Source organism: Pipistrellus kuhlii, unplaced genomic scaffold (assembly GCF_014108245.1).
Source record: "Pipistrellus kuhlii isolate mPipKuh1 unplaced genomic scaffold, mPipKuh1.p scaffold_m20_p_14, whole genome shotgun sequence".
Lineage (NCBI taxonomy): Eukaryota > Metazoa > Chordata > Mammalia > Chiroptera > Vespertilionidae > Pipistrellus > Pipistrellus kuhlii.
Genome location: NW_023425449.1, coordinates 9,494,170 through 9,512,371, shown reverse-complemented (window position 1 = coordinate 9,512,371; position 18,202 = coordinate 9,494,170).

Sequence of the window (18,202 nt, the reverse complement as noted above, 5' to 3'; positions counted from 1 at the left end):
ACACTAATAAAAGAGAAATATACAAATTGACCTTATCTCCACAATGCCCACCAGCCAATCAGGCATAATGCAAATTACCCCAACAAAGATGGCGGCTTAATTTGCATACATAGGCTTGTACTGGCCTGGCGGTGCAAGATGCCTGTTATGAGAAGGAGGGTGGAGGGAGCTACAGGAGCAGAGCTCCAGCCGGAGCCAAGAAGACTAAAGGCTCAGGCCTGAGCAAAGGCCTGGGTCCTGGGTGCCGGCAGCCAGGGGAAGGAAGGTCTATTGCACAAATCTTTGTGAAAGGGGCCTCTAGTTGATATACAAAAATCTAGCTCACGCCTTTGCATTTGCTGTTTTGTGTTTTAACCTTTTAAAAAATATACATATTTTATTATTTGATTTCAGAGAGGAAGGGGGAGGGAGAGAGAGATAAAATAAATAAATAAATTAATATATATTTTTTTTTAAAAAGGAAATGCACCTGACCTGGGGCCTCCTGCCTCTTCTTACCTCTCTGTGTTCCAACAGCTACATCCCCAAGCACAGAGTTAAACCCCCTCAGGTAAAGGCTTTTGGGGGACGGCATTCCCAAACGGTCTTCCATCCACGAGGCACAGGCAACTTGCTGTGGCCTACACCCTGGGGTTGTGTTCCAGCCCAACTGCTAACAGTCTTAGCCTTTATTTCCCCTGACCCGACAGAACAGCGGAAACTCTTCCTCTGCCCATGCCCGGGCCCCAAGCAGACCCTGCCCAGGGCCCTGACACCGGTCACCTTGTTACCTTGCTGCTTGGTTTGGTTTGTCCGTTCATTGCACGAGAATTTATTAAGCAAGCACCTGGTGGAGGGGGTGCGAAGATAAACCAGACAACACGATAACTGCCATCTGGAGAGGGCGTGCACTAGCAGCGTAGGTTCTTACATCAACCAGTCCTTCCAACGTGCCCGTGACGTAGGAGCCATCATTGTCTCCTTTTGACCGGGCAGGAAACGGAGCCTTTGAGTTCAGGATGATCTCACTGGCCCAGGCAAAGCTAGGATTCCAGCCCAAAACATCCTGTCTAAATCAAGTAGCTCTTTGTAGAGCAGGAATGAGAGGCCGCTTTGGTTAAGGGGATCAGAGGAGAACAGAGGAAGGGACATTAGGAATGGGTTAGAATGCTGTCACATACTATATCATGGGACACGGTAGTGGGGAGGTTGTAGGATGCACGAACCCATGAGGTGGGAAAGAGCAGACTCTGTAGAACACTGCGGAAGTGGAGTAGGACACAAACCAGGAGAACAAGTTGGGCCCTGAGTGGCAGGTGAGGGCATTTTAACCTCCGTCAGTGGAGAGGATGAGTCATCGTCACAGGCTCTTTGAGCTGCAGGGCGGTGTGATCAGAGCCAGAAGAAGCAGCCATGAGTTTGGAATTATGGGGAATTTTATCATAACACAACCAGAACGTGCCAGAAGATACAGCAAAGTAATTTTGCTTCATGATGACGCACCATCACATACTTCAAAACCGGTTAATGACACGTTAAAAGATCTGGGAATTATTAACCCACCCGCCATATTCACCAGACCTTGCTCCACTTGTCTGATTAATGGCACACACACTTTCTGAGCAGCACTTCAAAACGTACGGAGAAGTTGAAAATTGGGTCCCTGAATGGTTCGCCTCAAAACATTTAACAGTGTCCACAAATTACCGGAAAGAAGGGGGAAATCTGTAGCTAGCGATGGACATTACTTTGAATAAAGCACTTTTGATGTTTCTCTTGAAATTATCGTGTTTTCTTCGATTACAAAATCCGCATGATCAACCGGTACACCCGGTACCTGTTGGAGGTGAGTGTCCTCGCTAGCGTATTCACCATCACAGATTCCAGGCCTGGCTCAGTGCTGGGCATATTGTGGGCACTCAAGAAATAGTTGTTGAGTAACAAAGGAACCCAAAAGGCAAGAAGAAGAATTGTGAAAACATTTTTAAAGCAAGAAGAAAAGAGATAACATAGAAGAGATAAAAGAGGTTGAGAAGAAAAATACTACCAGCTATGATGACTGATGATGGATAAAACAGGCTATTTTAGAAGCTTTTCTAAAAATAAGTTTTAAAAAAATTTAAGTAAAACACATACATATAGGAAGTATATATTATACATGGATAGCTTAATGAATTATCTCAGATTGTAACCAACTTCCAGATCAAACACCAGAATATACCCAATCATATCCAAAGTCTCCCCCCACTCTCTCAGTCATTACCCTCACTACCTAAAGCAGTGGTCGGCAAACTGCGGCTCGCGAGCCACATGTGGCTCATGAACAGAGGTCTGCGGCTCTGTTGACTAATGAGTTTGCCGACCACTGGGATAGGGGCTTAATCACAAGAAACAACAATAGCCTGTAATTATTGGAAAGGAGAGTCTAGGTCAGTGGTCAGCAACTTATTAGTCAACAGAGCAGCAAACTGCAAGCCGTAGTTTGCCGACCACTGACCTAAAAGAAACTGACATCCTGACTTCTAAACAGCATACATTAGTTTTGCCCATTTGAGCTTTTTGAGTCAAACATTGTAGCTTCTTTTGCTCAAAATCGTGTTTGTGAAATTCATCCTTGTTGTTGCATGTAGGGGTTTGTTGGGTTCACTGCAGTATAGTAACCCAGAGTGTGAATCTACCGAGATGTATTTTTATGCTCAGCTGTGGATGGACATTGAGCTTGCTTCCTGGTTTTGACTATTAATAAAGCAGCTATAGACATTCTTATATACATCTTTTTGTATACTTACATGATACATTCACATTGCACATGTAAGTAGAAATTAAATTGCTGAAATATAGCATCGGACTATTTATATATATATATATATTTTTTTAATTACTTATTGATAAAAAATCAATAAAATTTTATTGATTTTTTTTTTTTTTTTTTTTTTTTTTTTTTTTTTTACTGAGAGGAAGGGAGAGTGATAGAGAGCTAGAAACATCAATGAGAGAGAAACATTGACCAGCCACCTCCTGCACACTCCCCACAGGAGATGTGCCCACAACCAAGGTACATGCCCTTGACCGGAATCGAACCTGGGACCTTTCAGTCCGCAGACCGATGCTCTATCCATTGAGCCAAACTGGTTTCAGCAGCATCGGACTATATTAAACTTTAATAAACACCACTGAAGAAAAAAATAAGTTTCTACCCTTTTATAGGTTATTTTGCCTCGTCTAATAATCAAATTAACATGAGACAGATGAACAGGAGAAAATGACCAAATGAATTACTTTTGTACTGATGGGGTTCCATCAGCATATGAGATACAGGGACAGACTAGGCCGTTGAGGGTAGGAGAGAGTGGGGGTTGTGGTTTGGGACTCCAAAGGCTAGGCAGGCAATTTACAGGAGACGAAAAAGCGGAAGTTTGGCAAATGAATGTTTGCTGGGTTGTCTTTAACAATGGGACACAGAGGGGAGTTTGGTTAAATGGGCTGTGCTAGGTCCCTCCTCTTGTTTGTCCGTCCGTCCATCCATCCATCCATCCATCCATCCATCCATCGTACCTAGTTCCTGTTAACCTTTGATGCTATCTCTCTTCCTGGAGCAGGCCTCTGTCTGAATTCTTTCAGATAGTTAAGAAGGTCAAAGATTTTCCCTGAGTCTTTAGTTTCTCAGAAATAACCAGCTTAAGGCAATCCATCTCCCCAAAGGCACATTTTAGGGTAGCAATCTCTGCTTCCCCCTCAGCATCGAACAGGCTTCTCAAGTGGCTGGATTTACCTCTATTCCATCCACCATCTGCACTTTCACATTGCTTTGCATTTTCTCCAAACGGGGATTTGTGACGCTTTTTAGTGTTCCATTTAAGACATCTTCGCTGACTTCAAAATCAAGGAGGTGTTCTCCTGTCTTATCCTCTAGAACAGTGGTCGGCAAACTGCGGCTCTGTTGACTGATGAGTTTGCCGACCACTGGGATAGGGGCTTAGACACGAGAACAACAACAGCCTGTAATTATTGAAATCGAGAGTCTAGGTCAGTGGTCGGCAAACTCATCAGTCAACAGAGCGACAAACCTTGGCTCGCGCGTTGCATGTGGCTCTCGAGCCGCAGTTTGCCGACCACTGTCCTAGAAGATCTAGTGTTTTACCTTTCACACTTCTATCTACATCTGGGTATTGATGTTTGCATATGCTGTGACATAGGGGGTCATGTGTGTGCCATTGGGACATCCAACTGGCCCAGCACCAGTTACTCTAACGGACGGTCCTTTCCCTATTGCTGCAGAACCACCTCTAACCTACATTCTGTCTCTGTGTTTGTGGGCGTCTCAGGATGAATCTAAAATTCTGACCCTGCCATTTGCCCAGACCCTCTAACGTTTCCCTCTTGGTGTTCGGTATTCTTTGTTCCAAGAAGTAGGCAGTAGTGACCAGGCGTTTATCCAATGTGCAGGGAATGCTGACCTCCACCGGGAAGGGTGTGTGGGATGACTCTCCCAGGAACTCTTTCCTGGAATTCCTTTCTCTGGCTCTGGGTTGCATTCAGCCCAGAGCAAAGCTGTGTGAGATTCCAGAAGCAGAAATGAAGCAGCTACCGCCGTCTAAAGGTTGTCGTTGGTAAGAGGTGGCGAGACAGACCCAGACGTGCCAGCAGGCTCCGCTTTGCCCTCCTCCTTCTTCCTGCCTGCCTGCTCTGCCAGCCACCGCAGCCCGGGCGCTGCCAGCAGATGCTGTGCTGTAAAGCTCAGAGGTGGCGTCATGAGGAGCCAACCACCCTCCCAGGCTTCTGCCCCAGCCCCCTCCGGTCCTGCTCTAGCAGCTGCTGGCGCCTGGGGCCCAGATCCCCTGGCAGTCAGGGCTGGGTAGTGACTTGTCTCTGAGCCTTCAATTCCCTTTCCAGACCCTGACGTCCTCGGCTCTCCCCCAAAGCATGGAAGGTCCATTTTCTCTAGCAAATTCCTCGTCCCGTAACTCACAGAGGTTCTGCTTTCCTGCTGGGCCCTGAATGGCACACTCATGTTGAAACCGTCAGCACAATGCAGCAGTGGCAGGGCCCACCCCCTGCACAGGGACAGAATGAGCACCAGAGGACACGCTGGCGGAGGAGCTGCGGGATGGTCCTCCGGCTGACAGCCCCGGCAGCATGGCCACCTGCTGATTCTGAGCTCGAGGCCCTGAAGCTGGGTCGTTTACCTCCCGGCTTGTCCTTCCCCTGCCCCCTCTACCTCCGTCCTGACCTTCCGGCCTCCAGACGTAGGGAGGGAAGACACTTCTTTCATTTTCACCCACGTGTGCGATCCTTCGGTACAGCACTCCTAGGAAACCAATCTACTGGTATTTGCTCGTATCGCCGCTTTACAGGGAAGGAAATGGAAGGGAATTAACCCCCATGGGTTCTGTTTTGACGCAAAGAACCCATGTACGCTCGACAGACGTCAAGCTACCGAGTGTCCGTAAGAGAAATGACCAGGGACCACAACGGGGAAATCAGGACAAACGTGCAGCCTGCGTCTCTCCTGGAGAAAACCAAAAACCAGATCCTTTCACTCAACGTGCGACTTCACGCAAACACCAGAGCTCTTTCATTTGGGTCAGGGACCCCTCTTGGAAGGAAACGGCTGGCAAAACGGAACTCAGGGGAACATGAGGAGCGGCTCCATGAAGCTCTGTGGAAGGGACCGGCCCAGCCAGAGCCAGCCCCAAAGACGCTCCCCTGACAGTCTGGGGAGACTCTGAGGAGATCGTCTTAATAGAGCGATTAGGGGCAGGAAGCAGGTGTAGCCTCTTAAAATCTAGGCGTCAGAGGGGGAGTTTTCAGGACAATGTGGTTTGCAGGAAAAACCAAGAGTTGCATTTTAATCCTTCATGGTTTGGTTTCCTTTGAAGGTGCTGACGTGGCAAGTCCAGAGAGCAGTCAACAGTCACAGGTTTCTTCTGAGATGCCAACATCTTAATTCTCAAGTCCACCCACTTCCCAAAAAACCAAGGAGCCGTGCCTGGACCTGAGGGTTTGATCCACTTACCCAGGAGAAAGATCCCTAACCCACACCATCTCCAGATCATGAGGCTTTTCTTGCTGTTCTTTTGGAAAAAAAAAAAAAAAGTTTGCATTTTTCCGTAGTTGCGAAAATAATAATAATAATAATAATAACAATAAATGCTTATGTACAAAACTTGAAAGGGCACAAGGAAAATGAAAGAAAAACATAAATACCACCATCTCACTTCCAACATAGTGGCATTTCCCCCAGTATTTCAGATACAGCTACAGGCGGAAATACGTCATTCAGAATCAAACTGCCTGTCTCTGCTCCTGCGTGCTCATGGGAGGGAAGATTCGTATTTGCAGAGGAAAAAAATAAGATAGCTAACGTTCCGTAGTATTTACTTTTGGCCGAAACATTATTCCACGCACTTTACACATGATTAGCCCTAAGAACGTTTGCCTATCACCACGTTCAAAGATACTCTCCTGTACTGAGCTCACTTAATTCTCAGCAACCCCAGATGTCAGTGCCATCCTTGTTTCACGGATAAGGAGGCAGGTGAAGAACCGTGCCCAGGCCACGCAGCCGGGAAGTGGGAGAGCTGAGGTTTGCTGGAGAAGCAAGCGATGGGCTGAGCCTGCACAGGCAGGACTTTCTCTTAGAGTAGGGGTGTCGAACTCAATCAGAGAAGGGGCCAAAATCTAAAATCCAGCCTAAATCACGGGCCGAATGGTTTACTGAACAGTCATAAACTGTCATTGTGATGGAAACGCAGCGAAGTGCAGTGATGACAGCGCAGTGCGGCCCACATTGCAAGGCCTGGCAGGACGGATTTGGCCCGCGGGCCTTGTGTTTGACACATGTGTCTTAGAGGCTGGCGGAGGCGGGAGGGACTCACCATTCAGTTTCTCCGCGTTGGTCTCCTCTGTCCCAGGCTGACTGCTGTCAGAGTCATCAGGGAGTCATGGTTTGTACCCTTGGGGTGGAGAGCACGAGATAAAGAGGGGGTAGGGGGTTGAAGAGAGGAGAACCTAGAGAGCAGACCTGCCCTGCCCTGGCTCCAGCTCTATGGCCAAGTCCTTGGCCAAGGCCACGCCCATGCTTGCCCACGCCCACGGTGGCCACGCCCGCCCACGGCCTCACTGTGGTCAGAGCCTAGGATTCTGGAGATGCTTACTGCCGGAGAGGTAGCCGGGTGGTGCTCCGAACACTAAGGAAAAGCCTGCCACACACACACATTGGGAGGAATTCAGGGAAGTGGCTAAATCTCTCAAGTTTTGGGTACGCACTTGTAAAGTAATGATAATATCTCCTACCTAACTGTGTTAACAGGATTTGACGAAATAATAAAGCCAATATACTGGACTCTTCCCCTTCAGCGATCTAGCGAAGGGTCGGCAAATTTTTTCTCAAAAGGGCCACGTTGAAAATAGTTTAGGCTCTGCAAGTCATACAGTCTCTCTTGCAAACTACTCAGCTTTGTTGTTGCAGCCCCAGAGCAGCCAGCGTCATTACATTAATGAATGAGCATGGCTGTGTCAGTAAAACTTTATTAAAACAGTCAGTGGGCAGGGTTCGCCTCACAGGCTGTAGTTTGCCTGCCCTCCACCTGGATGAGAGAACAGTCAGCAAATCAGAGCTCATGGGCCAAATCTGGCCTGCTTCCTGTTTTTGTAGCTCGTGAGCTAAAGATGATTCTTACATTTGAAGAAAAAAAAATGGTTGGAAAACACAAACAAAGGCTACTTATGACATGTGAGACTTATATGAAATTCAAGTTTCAGTGTCCGTAAATAAAGTTTTATTGGTACGCACTCATCTGTTTACATTTGAGCTCTGGCTGTCCCATGCATGCTACAATGGCAGATTTTTTTTTAAAATATATTTTATTGATTTTTTACAGAGAGGAAGAGAGAGGGATAGAGAATCAGAAACACCGATGAGAGAGAAACATCGACCAGCTGCCTCCTGCACACCTCACACCAGGGATGTGCCTGCAACCAAGGAACATGCCCTTGACCGGAATTGAACCCGGGACCCTTCAGTCCGCAAGCCGATGCTCTATCCACTGAGCCAAACCTGTTTCGGCACAATGGCACAGATTGTAGCCACGTGGCACCCTCTTTGATTTACAATGCAGATCAATAATTGGACTGGCCTTTGTTCCTAGATCCTGGGAAGTATCTTCTATGTTCTCAGTTTCCCATGTGACGGGAGTATCCCTGTTATGCTTGGTGGTTACTGATGGTTTATGCCAGTGGTCGGTAAACCCATTAGTCAACAGAGCCAAATAGCAACAGTACGATTGAAATTTCTTTTGAGAGCCACATTTTTTAAAAGTAAACTTCTTCTAATGCCACTTCTTCAAAATAGACTCGCCCTGGCCGTGGTATTTTGTGGAAGAGCCACACTCAAGGGGCCAAAGAGCCGCAGTTTGCCCACCACAAGTTTATGCTAATGAGGTGACTTACAGGGAACTTATGTGGACAGTTTATGCTAATGAGATGAGGCAGAATGGGGACAGGCCACACCAGGAAGACCAATCACGTGATTAGAACCATTTGGGGCCGGATATCAGCATGATCTCCGGAGAGGGGAGAGGAGGGAAGCTGGAGATTGACTTCATCCTCTTGCTCATTGAGTCAATGAATCACATCTGCATATGAAACTCCAATAAAAACTCTTAAACACAGACTGTGGGTGAGCTTCCCTGGCTGGTGAAACGCATCCAGGTGCAGAGAGACTGGCACAGCCCGAGGACCAGGAAAGCTTCACGCTCGCCACCCTCCAGATTCCTCCCCGTGCTTCTCTTCGTTGGGCTAATCCTGACTTGCATTTTTTATTTATTTTTTTATAATAAGACTGTTACCATGAAGATAGCACTTTCCTGCGCTGTGTGAGTCACTCTAGTGCAGTGTTTCCCAACCTTCTCTCATGATGAGAATCACCTGGTGGAGTTGTTAAAACACAGATTCCTGAATCCCAACTAAGAAGTGCTAAACTAGAATTTTTTTTTTTTTTTTTATAAAATAACATAATTTTAATAGCCAATTGTTCAAAGGAAAACTACAAGTAAAATTAGAAAATATTTTGAACTGAATGATAAGGAAAACACAACATATTAATACTTTGCAATGTGCATAAATAAATGTTTAAGGGAAAGCCATATATTTTAATGCTAAACTAGAATTTTTGAGAACATATAGGTAAAATTGCATACCTAACTTAGTGCTCTGTATATAAAATCTGTCTTAGAGCACTAGTTAAGTATACAATTTTACCTATATGTTCCCAAAAATTCTAGTTTAGCACTTCTTAGTTGGGATTCAGGAATCTGTGTTTTAACAACTCCACCAGGTGATTCTCATCATGAGAGAAGGTTGGGAAACACTGCTCTAGTGAACTAGTGAACCTCAGGGAGCAAAGGAACCCCCAAATCTGTAGCCAGTAGGTGAAAGGCAGATACCATGGAAACCACAGAGGTTGGTGTCTGAAGGGAAAGACGTTTTGTGGGGAACTGTGCCCTTCACTGTGAAATCTGACCTAACTCCAGGGAGCATCGGAATTCCCTTGCAATGGTGCCCCACAAATGGCAGTCATAACTGGACCGTGTTTTGAGAGTCAGCACTATCACGGTGTGGTGGCATGAATAGGCATTTTTTAAAATATTTTTATATGTTTATAATATGTGCATACCTGCCACGTCAAAACAAAAAGAGAAAAGTGGACTTGGACTGTCACATTTGTAGGCACAGTGAAGTATGGGTTATTTAGATATTGAACCTGATGGCAAAGCATGTAGTGATTCTATGGCTACGCTAACAGAATAGCACACGGACATCACTAGATTACGCACTCATCACAGTATTCCCAAAGTCACAGAAAAGCGACAATCAGAATAAATACAGAATTGAAAATGGCCTATCTCATGACAATAGAATTTCTCCACAAAAATAAAAAATGAAAAGGAGGCTGCCACCAAAGTGGCTCATTTTTGAGTGGCCCATCGTTAGCCAAGCAAGGATCGCCATTTATTAATAGTAAGTTAATGAGATCATATCCTATATAATAAGAGAGGGATATGATAATTATCTGTTACGCCTCACGACCGGCCACATGATGGCTGAATCATGGATCTCCAGGAGGGTGGGGCAGTGAACTACAAGGGGGCAGTGGAGAGCTGCGGGAGGTGGAGAGCTACAGGAGGGGGCAGGGCAGCGAGCTGAGGGGGGGGTGGGGGGAGTTACAGGAGGGTGGGGCAGAGGGTGAAGATATGCAGGAGGATGGCAGAGAGCTACTGGCCCACGGATTCGTGCGTAGGGCTTCTAGTTTGATTATAACAACCAAGGAAATATGTCCAGAGGAAATTAACATGCTTAAGTCTATTCGATTTTCTTTCTTTTTTAAAAAATATATTTTATACAGAGAAGAAGGGAGAGGGATAGAGAGCTAGAAACATCGATGAGAGAGAAACATCGACCAGCTGCCTCCTGCACACTCCTCACCAGGGATGTGCCTGCAACCAAGGTACATGCCCTTGATGGGAATCCAACCTGGGACCTTTCAGTCCGCAGGCCGATGCTCTATCCACTGAGCCAAACAGGTTTCGGCTAGATTTTTTTGAATTACTTGAAGATGTGAGCACTTTAGGAGCAACATTAGCAGTCAATTAAAAAAAAAAAAAAAAAAAGCAAAGGATTTTGAGTGGTTTTCTTTGGCCCATGATGAGTTGATAGATGTTACCGATAATACTCAATTGCTAACCTGAGAAGTCAATGCCAAGGCTGAAGTGGCTAAAGAATTAGCCTCTATGAATAGTCTGTACAGAACAACTAAAAGGGAGAATATTTTCCAAAAAAAAAAGTTGAGAACACTAATTCAGTACAACCTGAAGTGGAATCTGCTAAGGTGTGTTACAAATGATGATGGGGGGAAATAATATGTGTGGAGCAGAAAAATAGTTGGGGAAATTTAAAAGCTTTCGACAATTAAGGGTATTAAAAACCTATGGTTATTCGTTGTGCTGTTTATCAGCTGTTACGTGGAGGAAATCTGTGAATCTATCCTCTGTTATTGAACTAGTTGTGTCAGTTGTTGGACTTACCTATTGCCAGTTCCATGAATTTTTGTCAAAAATGAAAGCTAAGTCCTGGTTGTTGTGGCTCAGTGGTTGGAGCATCAGCCCACACACTGAAAGGTCAGGGGTTTGATTCCTGGTCAAAAACTAGCATAACTTTTGACTCCCCCAAAACTGAACCACTAATAGCTTACCATTGACCAGAAGCCTTATTGATAACATAAAGCATCGATTAACACATATCTAGCATGTTGTATGTATTATAATACCGTACTCCTACAATACAATGAGCTAGGGGGGAAATGTTATTTAAAAATCATAAGGAGGAGAAAATACATTTCTAGAATTGACTGAAAAAATTGCATATAAGTAGACCCATGCAATTCAAACCCATGTTTTGAAGGGTCATCGGCAGTTTGAAAGCCAGTGGTTCGCGTGTAAAGGAGTGTGTGCTTGTTCGTCTCAAAGCCAAATGGCCTTCTTTTGGTTTGGCTGCTCAGTTCACCCCAGAGGAACCCTCTGCTGGGTTCCCACACCCCTGCTCTGACCCAATTCGCAAACCTTCATTTCTATTCTCCGCACAACCAAGGTTCCTCTGTACGATGGATGGCGTAATAGTTTCCTGGGTCTGCCCTAACTGGATGGCTCATCACAGCAGAAATCCATTCTCTCGAAGTTCCGGAAGCCAGAAGTCTGAAATCCAGCTTCCGGCAGGGCCATGCTCCCTCCCAAACCGGCTGGGGAGTCTGCCCTCGCCTCCTCCTCCTCGCTTCTGGTGATGCGCCAGCAATCTCCGTCATCCCCCGCCCAGCAGTCCGCTCCTCTGCCTTGACGTGGCATCCCCCGGGTGTCCGCCCATCATCTTGTGTGTTCTAATTCCCCCTTTTTATAAGGACGCCAGCACGATTGGATGAGAGCCCACCCCAATGACCTCATTCTGACTTGATTCCCTCTGTAAAAGCCCCATTTCCACAGAAGATCGTATTCTGAAGTACAGGATTGGGACTTTTCAGGGGGACAGACTCAACCCATAACAGAGGGCAATGAAGAACGTCCCATCTGCTAGGGTTTAGAAGACTGCTAAGCACCCCAGGCCTCAGGGCTGGGGAAGGGTGTGAGTCCCTGCACCGGGTTGGAGAAGGGAACCAGCATGTGCTGAGTGCCGTTGCGTGCGTGGTTCTGGAGTAAGCACATGGCAGACACCGCCTGTTAAATCCACACCACCCCCTTGGGATGCAGGTGTTATTGTGCCCATTTTACAGATGAGAAAACTGAGGCTGGGTCAGGTCGGTAGGCTAGGATTTGATCAATTTGGGATTCTCCTCGTGGTCTGCTCAGGAAAGTGGGTTTGCTGTTCGTGCGGGTCACTGTGTCGCTTCCACGCCCACGATATCCCTGGACTCTTGGTGAGTTTAGAATCTAGTGAGTGATGAGGGTGATAGTGTATCCCCTCTCCTAGTTTTGGACATGACTCACTGGGTTGCATCCTTTATCCGGACTTAGCCATGAGTATCCTATGAAAGCAGAAGTGACATAGTTTGCCCTTTTTCACAAGGTTGTCACACGGTCAGAGTTTTCTAACCAGGCACTGATTTGAAATGCTGATTTCTGGGTGGCTACCATGTGCAGGAAAATGTTTGCAAATGAGGAATCACCCGGAACTGCATGCCACTGAGACACGTCAGAGATGGTATCAGACATCTTCACCCTGGCCCAGGCCCTGAGTCTGGGCGTGCACACATATTTTCTTGCATGAATTTCTTGCACGAATACGGGTGGGGTCCGGCCAGCCCGCCCACATGAGGCCAGGTGGGAGAGGGGTTGCCGGCAGTTAGTGGGCTGGCCCCACCCCCGATCGGGGGGTGTGGGGGGGTGCCAATCAGGGGCAGGACCGGCTGGGAGGAGGGGCCTCGGGCGGTTGGTGGTTCGACCCACCCCCTGGTCGAATTCCTGGTTGAGGGGACAATTTGCATATTAGCCTTTTATTATATAGGATGCCAAATGAGATTGGTATTTTGGTTGCAGTTCCAGATTTTAAAAAATGGAGGCCCAGGATTTTTGTTTGATTTGAAAGCCCCTGCTTTGAATTATGATGGCCCACCAGTTACACACCCACACACTCCCACACACCCCCCAACACCAAAAACAACAACAAACACTACCAGAGTTCAAGCCTACAGGGATCCAAAGACCTTCACCGTGAGTGTTGGAGCCTCGCCCTCCAGAACAAGAGGGCCTTCCCCCCACCCACGAGGCACTACAGGAACGGCTCATCTGCCAGGGGCCTTTCCCGGAGTCGGACCAGGTGGCTATTTCGAATTGGGTATCAACATACTGCACACAGGCTGAGGTTTCTCTTGGGGCTGCACTTCCTTCGCCTCCCCACCCACCCCCGCCCTCTCTGTGCCTTGTGCTTGTGAACAGCGCGGGCTTACCCAGCACTTTTTATTTTTAGGATCTCAAGATGTTGGAACAAGACATTTTTATTATTGCCACATGTTCCTGATGGGGGAAGTCAGACTCACAGAGATACAGGATGATGACCGACTTGGATGGCTTTGCAGCAAACAATTCAAAACAACAGCAGCCTTGGCGGGCGGTGTGCCTGGCTGGGCAGAGGGTGGGTGGCTGCCCGCTAGATGGGCTGACCTGTCCTGGGGTGGGGGGGGGGGGGGGGGGGGGGGGGGGGGTTGATCTGTATGAAAACAGTTCCTTCCTGCCTTTGCTCTGAAAAGGGCACTCGGGCCCGGCGGGGCCCACAGCTGGGCTGCCTCAGCTGATGCTCACCGGCATTAGCCATTTTAATAATATTTTTTAAAAGGCACACCCCAGCATGTGTACCTTTTTAAATATATATATATATATATATTATTGATTTTTTTACAGAGAGGAAAAGAGAGGGATAGAGAGAAACATCAGTGAGAGAGAATTATCGATCAGATGCCTCTTGCACATCCCCTACTGGGGATGTGCCCGCAACCAAGGTACGTGCCCTTGACCGGAATCGAACCCGGGACCTTTCAGTCCGCAGGCCGATGCTCTCTCCATGGAGCCAAACCGGTTTCGGCGGCATTAGCCATTTTAATCATTTCAGATTCACTTCAAATACTAGGAATAGCAGTTTTTGTTGCAGTCTCTGTTGTGTGTGTGTGTGTTTTTTCTTCTTCTTTCTTTTTTTCTTTTTCCACAGACATATTAATATGGATGTGCCTGGCAGGTTCTGAGCTTTGAATGGTGCTCGTTAAGTCACAGCTGGCTGGGAATGCTTGTCAATCTCTGCCTTTCTTCCTCCCAAGCCGGTTTCCCAGCGGAATGAAAATGGACTCTTCCAGACAAAAAGCAGCCTGGCCCTCCGGGGAGGGGAGCCTGAGATCCAGGGACGCTCTTTGCTCAAAAGAAACGTTTGAGCCATGAAGACATTCCGTTCAGCGATCACCCTCACAAAAAAGAAACCCCTTGAGCTAACCTGGTGGGGGAACATTCCATCCAGCGGTTCCTGCAGGGGTTTTTCTGCACCCCTCCACCCCCCACCCCCTCTCCTTGGAGGGAACAGCCCACCTGCTCTGGGATGTTCCCTTGTCTCTCCCCACTCACCAGTTCCCCCACATCTCACACTGACCTCTGCTGAAGTGCATGCTTTGTTTTCCAAACTCAGTCCTGTTTTTACTTATTATTATTATTATTATTATTATTATTTTTAAGAGCTAAGGGAAACGCTGATTCATTGCTACCCCAGAGGCATTCCTCAAGGGGTCATAATACCCTCAAGACCAGACTCTAACTGGTTTGGCTCAGTGGATAGAGCGTCGGCCTGTGGACTGAAGGGTCCCACGTTCGATTCCGGCCAAGGGCATGTACCTCAGTTGCGGGCACATCCCCAGTGGGAGGTGTGCAGGAGGCAGTTGGTCGATGTTTCTCTCTCATCGATGTTTCTAACTCTCTATCCCTCTCCCTTCCTTTCTGTTAAAATATCAATAAAATATATATATATTTTTTAAAAGACCAGATTCTTTGCATAAAAAGCTCATTGGCTTCAGGAAAACCAGCTGGGCCAGACACACCCATCCGGGAGCTAGCTGCTCACAAAGGGACTCCCGGACCGCCCGCTGGGGTCCGCAGGGACAGGAGCCCGGGCGGGGCCGGCAATCGGCCTCTTCCCAGCAGCGGGGGGTGGGGGGTGGGGTGGGGGGGTGGTGTGTGTGTGTGTTCCTTTGCATCCCAAGTCTGGGAGCCAGCGAGAGGGGGGCCACCCACTCATTGTCTGTGTGGGGGTTGGGTGCTGGGTGCGGGGTGTACCCCTGAGCCACTCTGCAGCGAGAAGCTGCCCTTGGATTGGACGCAGCTGAGCTCCCTGCAGCCTGGTGCTTCCCTGGGAAACGGCCGATTGGAAAATGATGTGCAATTAAGCTGTGTGCGAGGCGGTGCCCCCGCTCACCCCCTCCTGTGCCTCCGAGTGCCATCGAGAACCTCCCCGGGGCTCCCACGGGCTGTGGGCTGAGGGATGGCCGGGCAGAAGCCCTCCGAGGCGGTGCTGCCCACCAGGGGAGCCGCCCCGGCCGAGGGGAAGCCGGCGCAGCCACAGATGTTTGGGTCGTGGTTTCCCCCGAGTCAGCCCAGCACGGCGTCTGGGTCCGGCTGGCGGATCACACACACCGATGCCTGGGCCCCGCCCAGAGTCCCTGGCGGGGTGCCCTGGAGGCTGAGCCCTGCACCCCGTATTCATAGCGGGGTCCCCTCCCGGGTAACAGCGCTGCCTGCAGGATCAGGGGGGATGGGAAATGCACCCACAGAGAGGGCGACGTGAAGAGCAGAAAGGGGCCGTCCGGGGCGGGCACTGGGAGAGCCTGCAGCCCCGCAGCCTACCCCTGTCCTAACGAGGGACCTCGTCCAGGAGATGGAGAAGGAAGGAGCCCTTGCGAGGGGGTGGGGTGGCGCCCGTTGGCTTTGCTCCCAGTTCGCACCAGGAGCTTCCGGAATGATGGGGAGGGTGGGATGGAGGAGACGGGCTGCCCAGGCTGCTGGCTCTGCTAAGGGTTCCTTCCTTCCTTCCTTCCTTCCTTCCTTCCTTCCTTCCTTCCTTCCTTCCTTCCTTCCTTCCTTCCTTCCTTCCCCCTTCTCTCTCTTTCCCTCTCTGAAATCAATAACAATATATTTAAAAAAAAATTTTTTAAAAAAAGAAGCAGGAAGCTAGTCTGGATGACTTCATTTTTCCAAGCTAAGGTTCTGAGATTTTTTTTAAAAAAATTATTAATATATTTTATTGATTTTTTTACAGAGAAGAAGAGAGAAGGATAGAGAGTTAGAAACATCGATGAGAGAGAAACATCGATCAGCTGCCCCTTGCACACCTCCTACTGGGGATGTGCCCGCAACCAAGGTACATGCCCATGACCGGAATCGAACCTGAGACCTTTCAGTTCGCAGGCCGACGCTCTGTCCACTGAGCCGAACCGGTTTCGGCTGAACAGATCACATTTCCATCTGATCTTTTTTTTTTTTTTTTCGTTTTTTGTTTGTTTTGTTTTTGTTAATCCTCACCCGAGGATATTTTCCCATTGATTTTTAAAGAGAATGGGAGAGGGAAAGACAGAGAGAAACATCAATGTGAGAGAAACACATTGATTGGTTGCCTCCTGCACACGCCTTGACCAAGGCCCCAGGCTGGCGAGGAGCCTGCAACCAAGGTACATGCCCTTGACCGGAATAGAACCCGGGACCCGCTGGTCCCCAGAATGATGCTCTCTCCACTGAGTCAAACCGGCTAGGGCTCCATCTGACCTTTAAAGAAGCTACCAGTACCTTTGGTAAGTCACTTGAAATGATGTCAAGAATATGCCTCATGCCGAAACCAGTTTGGCTCAATGGATAGAGCGTCGGCTTGGAGATTGAAAGGTCCGGGGTTCGATTCCGGTCAAGGGCATATACCTTGGTTGCGGGCATATCCCCAGTAGGGGGTGTGCAAGAGGCAGCTGATCGATGACTCTCTCTCATCAATGTTTCTAACTCTCTCTCTCTCTCTCTCTCCCCCTTCCTCTCTGTACAAAATCAATAAAATATATTTTTTAAAAAAAAGAATATGCCTCATGATGAAGACTGCAATCATTAGGAGGAGGGATTGTGGGAGAATCCTAGTTGAAATAAAGCGGTAGCCATCTTCATAAGGTGCCATGTATATACAGATGTGTGTACTGAAATTTCCCGAGCTTGTGTATTTAAGGATCTAAACCGGAGAACTTGCTTGTGTCGACCTTTGCTGACATTTGCGAAGGGATGAGATTCAGGGTGATATTAGAGTTCAGACATCTATCACTTGGAGCGAGAGACATCTGTACGCCTGCGATGAACTCTCAGGGAAAGAGGAGTCCACTCTCAGAGCTGGGTAGAGCCACTCCTGAAAGACTTCACACTGGTCCAGACTTCACACTGGTTACTCATCCCCTGGGGCCCAGGGGCCACCCCCCCCCCCACACACCCATTCAAATACCTCCAGGGAAACGTGCCTTCTTTACCAAGACACTTCATCTCTCAGAAAGGGGCCCCTCGGTCAAGGCTGGGGAGCCCTGGGGAATGAATGCTGGGCTTGGTCTAGTGACAAACCAGGGACTTCAGTGTAGGGGCCCTTCCCTCTCTGATTCTCCTTCTATGAGCCTTCCATGAGCTCCTTTACTTCTCCCATTTCTCATTACTGTGCCTCAGGGTCTTCCTCCACCCTGTTCTTTTGTAAATCTATTCTCCCAAATGGTCTTGCCCACTGCAGGGTTCCAACTACCTATAAAACTGTGGCTCTTGAATGGATCTCTCTAGTCCAGCTTTCTCTTGAGTTTCAGACCCACTTATCCACAGACTACTCCACGTTTCTACCTTAAAATTGTCATGTCAGTTCTACCTCAAGTTCAGCATGTCCTCCAAACTCATTCTTCTTCCTGTGTCTCTTACCTCAACCAATGGCACCAGGCATCTGCCAAGCTAAAAACCTAGGAGTCATTACTCCCTCCCTCTATCCTTGTGCTATTTGTTAAATTGTGTTTCATTCATTGATTTGATCATTTGGTGAATAAATCTGAAGCCCCTAATATTAGTATGTGCCAGGCAGTGAGGTAGGTAACTAATGATGAGGGGAAAAGAGGTTTCCTGACCAGGCAGCTCAGTTGGTTAGAGTCATCCCA